This window comes from Ovis aries, chromosome 12, assembly GCF_016772045.2.
Source record: "Ovis aries strain OAR_USU_Benz2616 breed Rambouillet chromosome 12, ARS-UI_Ramb_v3.0, whole genome shotgun sequence".
NCBI lineage: Eukaryota > Metazoa > Chordata > Mammalia > Artiodactyla > Bovidae > Ovis > Ovis aries.
Genome location: NC_056065.1, coordinates 22,681,779 through 22,693,394, shown reverse-complemented (window position 1 = coordinate 22,693,394; position 11,616 = coordinate 22,681,779). Strand labels below are relative to the sequence as shown.

General features: G+C 41.4%; 1 protein-coding gene across 1 annotated transcript in view; it reads left to right on the top strand.

Annotated features, from left to right (window-relative positions):
• The window catches only part of SLC30A10 (solute carrier family 30 member 10), a 37,580-nt gene that overhangs the window by 2,208 nt on the left and 23,756 nt on the right, over nucleotides 1-11,616 (top strand). The window lies entirely within an intron of this gene.

Below are 11,616 nucleotides of genomic sequence, written 5' to 3'. Positions count from 1 at the left end.
GCTGTGGGCCCACCTGTAATCTGGAGGGAATAAGGACTCAATGGGATTCTAAGTGTTTAGCACTTAATAGGTTCTAGGTATAGACTAGTTATTGTTCTTTTAAAGAAATCAAGTGCAAGTCTGAATTATGTGATCATCCAGGATCATTGAATTCTAATTGCTTATCTGGATTTTAAGAAATTTCAAGATTTTTCTTATTTGGTGCTGAAAAGTTTTCTCTCACTAGTCAGAGGGTCCTGTAACTCAGTAGGGGACCTCAGAGTAAGACTTTGCATTTTTATTGTATTCCTCCTGTCTTTCCTGCCATTGTAAATTTTCCCAGCTGGGAGCAGTCCTATATTCTACCTCTGCCCAGATTTTCCTATTAGTAGAAGATGCATCTTGAAAACACCTATAGTATGTGTTAAGTATAAAAGGGAAGAGACAAGAAACTAGAGTTAATGAATCTAGTTAGGGCCTCGTCTTTTGTAAAATATAATAGTTAACTTGAGATCATATGCCTTGTTTATGTCAGTCATCATGTACTGGAGGTTCAAGATCATAAAATTCACATATTTGATATTAGAAAACAATATTTATTGCTAAGTATAAGGCAAGGAAGCTGATCAAATCAGTGGTTAGTATTGGAATTGCTAAACTTACCTTGTGCTTTTAATTCTAATTTTTTCTTTGCTTTGACATATGATATTTACCTGCATATATGGACAGAGGAGCCTGGTAGGCTACAGTCCATGGGGTCGCGAAGAGTCGGTCATGACTGAGTGACTTCACTTTCACTTTTCACTTTCATGCATTGGAGAAGGAAATGGCAACCCACTCTAGTGTTCTTGCCTGGAGAATCCCAGGGACGGGGAAGCCTGGTGGGCTGCTGTCTATGGGGTCACACAGAGTTGCACACGACTGAAGCGACTTAGCAGCAGCAGCAGCAGCAGTAAAAGCAATGTAGGCAAAGAGTTTGACTCCTTGACCAACATGAAAATTGGTAGATAACTATTGTTCTATTTTTATAAGCTGAATTATTATCAGGTAGATCTTAGTTCAGCTCTTGTTTGGGAAGTGGTGATTTCTAATGCTTATGTTCATATTCAGATAAGAAGAGGCTTAAAGACAAATATTTTACCCTGACCATATGGATTTCTACTGTCTTAATTCTAGAGTATCTATCTCCTTTTGAAATATTCGATGCTGTATGGTAGTCTTCTTTAAATAATTATAATGATAGGTACTATACATACATATAGATGATGCTTTCAAATTCATATTCTATATTTAAATTATTATTTTGGGTACTATGCACACATGTAGTAATGCTTTAAGGTCCATGTTCTATGTTAGAACTATTACTTTGGTAGCTTTTGGTATTGCTGAATTCTTCTGTTAGAGATTTTAGAGTGTTTAAATCCTCCTAGTGATTTTAGGATAGCTACTTAGTGTCTTAGCATTTACGTTTTGAGTTACATATTTATCACTTTCCCTAAAACATATATTTTAATATCTTTCAAATTAGCTAAATAAACTTAAAGAGTCAATATTTGGCTTAGATAAATCTCATAAACTGACATTAACCCAATTGTCCCCTAGTCTAAGAAAAAATGTGATTAATCCATACATATTGGTATATACCAGGACCTCCTGGTATAAAATATGAAGGAAAAATGATTGTTGATTTCAAAAGATTCAACCCAAATTTAGGAATAAGATTTTCTATATACTAAATTTTAACTTGAAGGGTTTTAAAGTCCTATAAACTAAAGAACGATTGTATCTCCTGGTTGAGTGATCAGAATCAAATAATCCATCACTTTTTATTTGGTGGAATGTGTGACCAAAGATAATTTTGTACTTAGCAAGCCTTTAGTCTCTTCCAGTTCTGTGGATCTTTTACTTGTTTTATCTGTCTGGTGTAGGAATTGATACCAGTTATATTTTATGTCTGAGATCATAGAAAGGTAAAAAGAAGACCACTAATCTATTCTAAATGTGAACAAAACAGAATGTATGTACTGTTAAGACTTGAAAACCTCTCTGGGATTCATGGAGTAAGATACATTGAAGAACTGGACAGAGGGAGTCAGAAATTTTAAAAGTCACCTGGGAGTAAAGAATGTCCGGAAGACTAAGCTGAGACTGGGATTGTGGAAGCCTTATACCAGTATCTGGTCAGTGGGAGTCCATCCCCAACAGGAAAAAATGATGGTGGAACAGATATTTTTAGCTAAAGAAAAAGGAAAATGAAAAAAGGAAAAATTGCAAGCACAAAAGAAAAAAAACAAACAAACAGGTTTAAGGTTCAAATTTGGATGGCTATATTAGTGAGATTATTAGGAGGAAGAGAGTTCTAAATGTGTTTGAAGAAAGGGAAGAGGAGTGAAAACAAGTTAGTTCAGATCCTACGAAATACAGGGCACCCACTACCTTCTTTCTCTAGACTTAGAGATCAGAGATAACTCAGAGATCAGAATGAAATTTGCTTTGTTTGCAGGTTTTCCTGCTCCTTGTTTACTTTATTAGATTTTCCTTGACTTTCACCTTATCTTTTATGAGTGCATTTTTTTCGATTATTTTTCATGTTTGAGTTTTCTTTAAAATTTAACAGACAGAACTCTCTTTTCCTTGACTTGTGTTTGAACAATACTTTGCCTTACATTGGTGCCTCAGAGGGTAAAGAATCTGCCTACAGTACAGGAGATGAGGGTTAGATCCCTGGGTTGGGACAATCCCCTGGAGAAGGGAAGGTCTACCCAGTCCAGTATTCTTGCCTAGAGAATTCCATGGACAGAGGAGCCTGGCGGGCTACAGTCCATGGGGTTGCGAAGAGCTGGGCACGACTGAATGGCTAACACTTGCTTTACACTGGCTTTTATTTTAAACCAAAAGTAATTTTGTGCAGCTCTATCTAGGATAGGCTTGCCATTTACACTATTTATGAATGGCACATTTAGGTCTGAAATATGTATTTATTATTAAATATTTTTTAACTAAATGCCTTCCCTGTGAACTTATTTACTTAAATTTTGTTTTGATTTCTAAACTGTGTTCTTTCTCTCTCTCTTCCTCTCTTTGCCACTCTCTCTCATCACCTTTCTGGCCTTATATTTCCCCAACCAACCTGCTAGGGGCAGTGACAACCTAGTAATCAGCAAAGTTCGTTGCCAGGGAGGCTTTTAACAGGTGGCTGATTGGCTGCTTTCCCAAGCTTCTCATTAAGTCTGAGGGCTACAGCCTAATGGGAACATTTCACACAGACAGTCCTGTAGACACTGAAAGCAAATAGGGTTTGTTTTCCTTTAAGGGTTCGTTTTATCCAGAGACAAGCAAAGTAGGCAGGGCTCTGAGGGTTTAGGAGGGGCAGGGAGGAACTGGCTGCCTCCCTCCCAGCAGCAAGTATCACAGAATAAGTCAGAGATCAGAAACTGCACAAGGGAAGGTGGCTTTTCAGCCTGGAAAGGGAAAGAAGATTTTCCAGGTATTGGTTCCCTGGGTTCTCTTTCTACTTTGGAGGCAGGATTGGAATGAACAATAATTATTAAGTGATTTTAGGAACCGTGATGCTTGATTCACAGAAGCTTTAACTTTGCCGTTTGTCTATATCTGACATAATTGTTTTCCAGGCTTTTTGAACAATGAGCACTCAGTGTACACACACCTGTCGCAGATCACAGCATCTCCCCTAGCGCTTCACAGAGACCTTAGGTCTCTCTCTGTACACGCAAGCCAGCTTGCTTAGCCTCTCACCTCTCTTGCTGCCCAGGGACGGGGTTCTGGGTCAGTTACAGGGGATGAGTAAGAAAGATTAAAGGAAGACTGAAAACTATGTGCTGTTTCACGTTCGCGAAATCAAATTCAACTGAAGAAAAAAAAAAAAGCAGGAGATAGAGACCTGGTCCTTGTTCTCAGCCATGTTCTTTCAATATGCAGAGGCCACTCTGACTGACTCCTGAGGTAAATCTTAATGAAAACCAAAGTCTTTCTTGACATCTGTGAGTCGTCAGGCGCTGTGAAAGTGTGGGAGAATAACCCCAGCCGTGTATCACATACCTTTGGAGAATTATATGTTTTGTAAAATAATTAGCAAGAAGGAATACTTGGTATTTGTTTTTTTCAGATAAGGAAACAAAAGCTGAGAGTCAGGACCACAGCCTTGCAGCGAGTGAGTGGTCGGGGACAGAGAATTACAAGGCTAAATCTAGGGCTCTGATTACAAACCTACTCTGCTTGACCAAAGAAAGAAAGAAAAAAAAAAACGAACAGTGAAAAGTTATTTGGAAATAATCACAAAAGGCATGTCAAAAAGTGCAAATCAGGGCATGCCCTGGTGGTCCATTGGTTAGGACTAGGTGCCAAAACAAAAGTATAAATCAATACTCCATAGGTAGAATCCTAATTCCAGTAGCTGAATGACCTCCAGAAAGTTACTGCAATTCACTAAACCTCAGTTTCTTCATCTGTAAAGTGGGTAATCATCTATCTCGTCAGGACTTTGGGAAGAAAATATATTCTGTGTGTAAATTCCTCAACATGGCACTTGGTGGCGGTGGTTGATAGTGATTGTCCAAGGGCTGAAGAGACAAGAATAAAGGTCGTATTAGTTAGTCCCTCAGTGGACAAGTCCTTGCCTGCTCCCCATCCATAGACTGGCAGCCAGACTCATCCTGGGCCTTCACCCACAATGGATTGCTGTTATCCACACTTATGATCCATACAGATCCATCGCTGTTTCTGGCCATGCCACGTGCTGTGTGCTCAGCTGTGTCTGACTCTTTGAAACCCCATGGACTCTAGCTCACTAGGCTCCTTTGTCCACGGGATTCTCCAGGCAAGAATACTGGAGTGGGTTGCCATGCCTTTCTCCAGGGAATATTCCCAACCCAGGGATTGAACCAGCATCTCTTACATCTCCTGCATTGGCAGGCAGGTTCTTTATCACTAGCGCCACCTGGGAAGCCCATCTACATGAATATATGTATCTCTCTCTCTCTCTCTCTCTATATATATATATATATATACAACTCAGGATGATTTGCCTTTTAACCATTTTCCTGCAGTTCTGTCTAGATGGTCCCATTTTCCTTACTGAGAGGTTTACTTTTCCAACAAAGTGGAGTGAATGTAAGCTTATTATTTATTTTTTTTCTTTTGGTCAGATGCTTGCAGGATATAAAGAATATATTTATTACCTTTTACCTTCTTCTTGCTCTTTTGTGGAGACAATAGTCACTGTGATTTATATAAATCACATTGTGTATAGCTGCCTCTGATGATTATGACAAACACTGGTCTTATCATCATTTGTTTCCGAGGCAATGGTATCTAGAGACTCCTTTTTCTTAGAAGAATGTCTTCCACAGTCTGTGTCCTGGTATTTATTGTCTACATCTGAGAAGTTATCTCCAGAGAATTTTGAATGAAGTAACTTTTGATGAAGTATATCTGGGCTCTTGTTCTTTGTCTGCTGTGACAACTCTAAAAATGTATCAGCCCAAAAGACAATAGAAAAAAAATGATAGTCCTTGACTCAGGCCAATGAGAACTAGTGGTTGACTCCTTGGATAGAAGAGCAGCCAAGAAATCAGGTTGAAGAAGGAACTATCTGGACAGACCACCTGTTTTCTGTCTAATTCTTAACCTGAAGAAACCACCTTGAGATTTTACAGGAGAGAAAAGAGGGGAGCTGGCAACCAGCTCTACAGCTCCTGACCAGTTGATTGATGACATTGTTGGGATTTTATGGGACCAATAAATAATGCCCAGTCGTGAGCCTAGAACTAACTGAGAGCTAAGGGAGCAAAGATAGTCAGATGGCAATAAAAATTGTAGCTCTCTTTTTGATAAAGGCTGAATTGGAAGGTAGACCTTTGATGTCCCAATAGCTTCCTAATACTTATCTCAGCAGTAAACCCATCATTTTCTTCAGGGCCCAGCTCAACAATGGGAGGCATAGAGGTGGGCCCAGGAGCAGAGAGGATGGACACTCTGAGGGGCAGATTGTTCAAAGGATAAAACCTGGGAGAGGCTGAGCCAGGCTTCTGTTCCTTCCACTAAACCCACCAATGCTTCCCTGGTGGCTCAGCTGGTAAAGAATCCACCTGCAGTGTGGGAGACCTGGGTTCGATCCCTGGGTTGGGAAGATCCCCTGGAGAAGGGAAAGGCTACCGTCTCCAGTATTCTGACCTGGAGTATTCCATGGACTGTATAGTTCATGGGGTCGCAAAGAATTGGACACGACTGAGTGACTTTCACTAAACCCACCAATAAAAAGAGAGCTTCTTACCCTAGGAGTGACTTCTCCCATGGAGAGGGGATGAAGGCGTCCGTCAGAGCCAATATGGCGGTCTCCTCAAGGAAACATAGACCAGAGGAGTCATCTCCCCCCAGTACTCCCCAACTTTACGTGCCCTTCACTGGGGGCTTCCCTGGATGGGCTAGACAGTTATCAGGAGAGTACTGATGTTGGTATTTTCAAGGCCTGCACCTCCTACAATAACCACTTTTTCCTTTGGGTATAATCCTTGAGTCCAGTGTTTGGAAATTTTGAAACCCATCTCCTCAATGACTAAAATGGATTAGAACAGTAAGTATATTAGTTCAGTAAGTATATTAGTTAAATGAAAACCGAGGCCCCACAAATCTTAAGAATTGCTCATTAGAGACTACAGAGTGATGTCAAATGATGGCGTCAAGATAACTCTCTGGCTAGGAGGAATAGGGGTGCCTTCTATTGAGCTTTTAATCTCAAGTAATCTATTTTTCATTTACAGTGCCTTGATCTTTATTTTTACTTTTCGTACCTTCCCTTATTCCCATATATTAAATATGCTCAGTTTATTTTCTGTATCTTATATTCTTAAAACCTGCAACTTTTGAATGCTCAATTCTGCTGTTCATTATTTTTGCTGCCTCTCTCGAAACGGTTTGCTTCTTCATGTTTTGTGAGTTTCATGATGTTTTATTGTGAACTCATGATCAATGGAACTGTCTTTGAGGGAATTTTTTGAGGAAGATTGCAAATACATTTTCCCACAGAAGATTTACTTTTCTTTTCTTTTCTTTGGGTTCCTGAAGCCATTAGAAACTGGTGAGCTTTGCTTGAGGATGATAATTATAGTGAGAATTTAGACTGTATTCCCACATGAAGGCCACAGGATAGTTCCAACTTTCCACAGGGGATGTTTTTCTCTCTACCCAAAACCAAGGGTGAAACATGCAAGTTTTCATGCTGTCTCCTTTAAGGCAGTGAGTTTTTGTGTGTTTACTTCATTGTTTTGTTTTGATTCAACCTTTTACCAGAGGATTGAGCTTTATGAGGGGATCTCTGATCTCACGGTGCCTGGATCTCAGTTTTGTCTCTTACATCATACCCGGTCACATGGCTGTTAAAATCCAAGGTGAGATCCTTTGTCTTTGGTGGGCAGACATCCTTAAGTCAGGTTCTGGCTTCAACTCACCTTTCTGGATTTGGCTTTCACTTCATTGTTTGACCTCAAAGTCAATAATGTCCTGCCACACTTTTTAAAGAGTTCAGAAAGCTTGACAGAAGCACATAGTATTAACCCAGAGCTAGAGCACTTAATATAGGTAAATTTCAGTTCCCAGAACTCAGCACTTAGTATAAGCCAGGCCCTCATTACCACTTACAAGGATCAGAGCAAAGACCCAACAGTGTCAGGAGAAAGGGTGACTGCCAGCTGGAGTCTTCTTGGTTTCTGCTTCTCTCAGAGGTGGGTCAGCATGTGCCAGCGGACTTGGCTCTGCCAGCAGACCTCACAACAGGAGGTTAATTATGCTACCAAGATTTTTGTATCTGAAAAACACATTGCATCCTTTTCTAGGAAGCAGTGTTTCAAATATTCCTGCCTACTTGTAGAGTAGGCTTTAAAGACTTCTGAGGCTCCAGGTTGTGTGTGAGAGAGAGAGAAAAAAAGAGAGGGAAGGAGAAAGAGGGGGAAGGAAGGAATGGGGAATGGAACCAAGCAACCCCCTGGATTCCGTTTCCATCTCGAGCTCCTATTTCTGCCCTGTCTGCGCTCTCAGTCCTGTGTCTCAGGGGTTGCTGCCACCATCTCTGTCTCCAGAGCTGCTGAGGCCTGTGACTCTTGCTTCCTAAGGAAGCTTCTCCCTTGATCCCATGTTGGCTTCAGCCTGAGGGTCTCCATAGATTTCTTAGCTGAAGCTGTCTGGATGTTGGAAGCTCTTCCTGTTGCCCCTGCTCCTGTTTTCTGACCCTCCAGCGACTGTCCATCCTCCCATAGCCCTTGACTGATCTGTCTTCTGTTCTGAAGTATGGCAGGGGCCTCCAGGGTTTTCCTGCCTCTCTTCCTGCTCTTCTCTCAGAAGGCTCAGTTGAATTGTTCATGGTTTCATGGTTTAATCAAATTCTTAAAGTTGCTCCTTTTCTTTCTCTACTCCACATAAGGCTGCTGTTTTTGCTGGACTTTCCCCCTTTTATTTGGTCCTTGTTTTCTGGGTCAGGCATTTATTTTTCTAACGTAGTTTTTTTTCCCCTTATCACAGTGAGAGAAATGAAGTCAGTGTTCAGGGGCCTGCCAAAAGCAGCTGTTTTCCAAACAAATCTCTTCAACTCTCACCTCTCTGAGTTGGATCATCTCACTGGAAAAGCATTTTCCAAGTGAGCCCAAAGTCTAAGTTGGGCGTGGCCTCGCACTATTGTGTTCTTGCCTAGATCCCCTTTTCAGTGGGTCTCATCCTCCTTTCTCCTGTCCTACGTGTCCTAGTTGTCTGTCTGTCCCCGACCAGTCCTGCAGGACGAGGGCAAGCCCCCACATCCATAATAACTGTTTTGCTTTGAATCATGTCTAATAATAGACCCCATGGAGTGTAGCCCGTCAGGCTCCTCTGGCCACGGAGTTCTCCAGGCAGGAATACTGGAGTCGGGAGCCATTCCCTTCTCTCAGGGATCTTCCCAAACCAGGGATCGAACCTGGGTCTCCTGCACTGTAGGCAGATTCTGGACCATCTGAGCCACCAGGGAGGCCCAATAATACCTTAAATATTCTATGCTAACTTCCTCCTTTCTCCTTTCAAATAGCTCCAGAGTATATAGAAATTTTGTTTCAGTTCAGTTCAGTTCAGTTCAGTTGCTCAGTCGTGTCCGACTCTTTGCGACCCCATGAATCGCAGCACGCCAGGCCTCCCTGTCCATCACCAACTCCCGGAGTTCACTCAGACTCATGTCCAGAAATTTTGTATAGCCAATCTTTATATGGTGGTTCCTTGTTCTACTTAACTGTGTAACAAACCATCACAAATAGTGGTGTAAAACAACAGTCATCCGATGATACTATACTCAGGATTCTCTGGGCAGGTCCTGGGAGAAGACACAGTGGGAACAGCTTGTCTGAGGCCTCAGCTGGGAAGACGCTAAGGCTGAGGGGTAGCAAGGTGATGGACGGAGACTGCATCACCCTATGTCTGGCTCTTGGGCTGAAGCGACTGCTTCCTGGACCACCGACAGAAGCCCTCGCTGTGTGGCTTGGTTTCCTCACAGAGCATTGCCTCAAGACATCGTCTGTGGTGGCTCAGGTTTCAAACATGAGTGTCCTATCAAACGAGGTAGACACCTCACTGCCTTTTCTGGCCCAAACTCAGATGGTATGAGATACAAGCAAGTGAGAAGATGGAAGGAGTGTCAAGCCCTCAGACCTGTTTCTGAATGGAAGGAGCGTCAAGGTCTGCCTATGAGGAAACATGTTGAATGGGAGACAATGTTGTGGCCATCTTTGGAAAAAATGCTCTGTAGAGTCTGCCCTCCAACTACAGTTCATATCAGTTCTATACGCAAAATCACTCACTGCTCCCCAGAGCCTTACCGTCTTATCCCATGGAACAACCACTTCATGTTCAGGCTCTTACTCAAGGTGAGGGCAAGTGAGGCTCCTCAGGTGCTTTTTAGGTATCCTCTCCTCCATCTGAAGATCTACGAACTAAAGAAACAAAGAAAGGGCTTGCCCTCCACATCCCCAGCACATGACAATGGGACGGACATAGGATAACTCCTGGATTTCCCAGTTGCTTTTATTTCAGATGGTACAGCAGCTTTAAGAGGATGACTTTTTTTTTTTAACTAGACTTCTATTTTTTAATTTAAAAAAATTTTATTTTATTGAAGTACAATTGATTTACAATATTGTGTTAATTTCTACCGCACAGCAAAGTGATTAGTTATACATATACATACATTCTTTTTTCATATTCTTTTCCATGATGGCTTGTCACAGGATATCAGATATATTTCCCTTTGCTACCCAGTAAGACCTTGTCGTTTATCCTTCTCATATGTAATAGTTTGTGTCTGCTAACCCAAACTTCCAATCTATCCCACTCCTCAGCCTTGGCAACCATAAGTCCATTCTAAGGATGACTTTGAATAGCTCCCTGCCTCTGGTTCCCTCTGGGGCTGGTGAGGTGCATTCCTCGATGCCAATCAGCCATCTGGTGTCTTGCCTTCCTGTCTCTGAAAGATATCTTTGGTTCCCAGTTCCCAGTCTGATCTAATCTAATCCCCTCTAAGTATATTTAGATAGATATGCATCTCCTCTTCTTTGCATTTTTCTAGCCTGAAAAAAGCTCTCTTCCTCTGGTGCAATTTCCCTGTGGTTTCTGAGAGCAAACTACTCTCTCTCCCACTTTCTTTCCACAATAAGACTGAAGCATAAGTAAAAACAGTCTTAAAAACTAATGGTTGTGGAGGCCCATTAGAATATCCCTGTATCTATAATAACAGTCATAGGTGATAAGCAGCTTTGATTTGCAAGGTCAAAATCCTTGCCTAGCTCACTCTTGAGCCAGTGTGTGTTTGTGTGTGTTAAGTCGCTGAGTCATGTCCAACTTTTTGCGTGTCCAATTGTGTAGTCGTTTCCAACTACAACCCATGGACTGTAGCCCACCAGACACCTCTGTCCATTCTCCAGGCAAGAATACTGGAGTGGGTTGCCATTTCCTTCTGCACGACAGGCTAATGGCACAGCTCTAAGTTCATATCAGAGCTGCCTCCTTCTCATGGGCTATAATGCAAATGTTGACAGTTTCTCTCTATTAACAGCCCAAAGTCCTGTGGACCACTACCTAATTTTTATCTTTTTTTGTCTCATGCCTTTATTATTTAAAAAAAGTCACCTCAATTAAAGCATCTTTTAAGTTTTAATGTATTCTAAAAATCTTCACGAAAGAGAAATACATACTTTTGGGTACAAAAAATACCTTTGAGATATGAAGTGTTACAAATATACATATTATATAAATTTATCAATGAAGAACTGATTTGTACATAAGATTCCTCAGCTACCTGGAGAAGCAATTTCCTTCTGAAAAGTCATCATGTTTGTAATGTGCTCAGCATGTTTGGAGCTGGGCTGATGATGAGAAAGGGCCATCCTTTGATGATGTATTTGCAGTCTGAAGACAGGGGCAGTGCAGAAAAAGAGCCACCTCTTCTTTTGAGTAAGAATTTGGTGCCTTGGACAAGATGTCTGCTCTTTTCTCTGAAGGAAGCATCTTCTCTTGTCAAAGAGAACTGAAAAATGAGAACAACAACAGCTGCTTTTCAATTTCTAAAAAATTAGTCTTTTTAGTTTCTGAGATAAGCACCAATGTAGACGA